Source organism: Bison bison, unplaced genomic scaffold, assembly GCF_000754665.1.
Source record: "Bison bison bison isolate TAMUID 2011002044 unplaced genomic scaffold, Bison_UMD1.0 scf7180017864053, whole genome shotgun sequence".
NCBI lineage: Eukaryota > Metazoa > Chordata > Mammalia > Artiodactyla > Bovidae > Bison > Bison bison.
In genome coordinates, this window is record NW_011494625.1 from 2,018,642 (window position 1) to 2,019,552 (window position 911).

The following is a 911-nucleotide window of genomic DNA, read 5'->3' on the forward strand; positions in this document are numbered from 1 at the left end:
TTTTTTTTTTTTTTTCTTAAACTCAGTAGAGGGTACTTTGCCAAGAAAAGAGAAAGGAAATAAGTCCTTGGTCGTTCCTGCCCCATTTCCAGGAAGTGGCTGGTGCCAGGGCCACGTGAGTCTGGGTCCCCAGGGTCAGCAGCGTCCTCCCCAGTGTGACTCCCCGCCCCGACCACCACCCTGACCCCCAGCCCTCATCCTCATCCGGGTGCCCTGAGACGCGAGTGAGGGCACAGGGAGCCGGAGTCCCAGGCGCCGCGTCCCAAACTTCTGTCCCAGCGCGGGGGAAGCCTGGGGATGTCCAGCTCCGGACGCAGCCCGGCCACTCTTCCTGGACAGGACCGGCTTTGATGGGCCCAGTGGACATTAACCCAGGTGGTCCTGGCCTCGATTTCTGATTGCGTCCCCAGACAGGGATCAGGGACTCAAACACATCCCTCACCGTCTGTGCCGATCACCACCCCACTCCTCCCGCCTCCGACCTCATCGGATTCGGCCCTCGCTGGAGCCAAGGTCTGTAAATGGTGCGCTGGGCTTGACCTTGCCTCGCCTGACTCCAAGGTCCATGTTCCTGGCCTACCCGGAGACCCGTCAGCCTCTCTGCACCTTTAAATTTAGGTCCGAGCAGGGCAGGTCCGATGCCTGCTGTCACTGTCTTCCCATCCCCAGAAACAGCATTAGGGGCTGCTTCCCTCTTGCTGCTGCTTCTCACATGCGTGTGTGTTCTTTTGTGTGTGCTAGAATAACTACATAAAGTTTACCATCTTGACCTCTTCCTGAGAGCTTAAGTTTGTGGCATTGAACGTGTTCCCGTGGTACAGCCATCACGCCCGTGCTCCGCGGAAGCCTCCCTCTTCCCGACTGAACCTCGGTCCCCATGAGACACTCATCCCTGTACCCGCCCCCAGCCC

The 911-nt window shown here is 58.8% G+C and overlaps 1 protein-coding gene across 1 annotated transcript in view; it reads left to right on the top strand.

The window, feature by feature from the left end:
• RREB1 (ras responsive element binding protein 1) overlaps positions 1 to 911 on the top strand; it is a 113,427-nt gene that overhangs the window by 111,674 nt on the left and 842 nt on the right. The gene's annotated exons all lie outside the window — the stretch shown is intronic.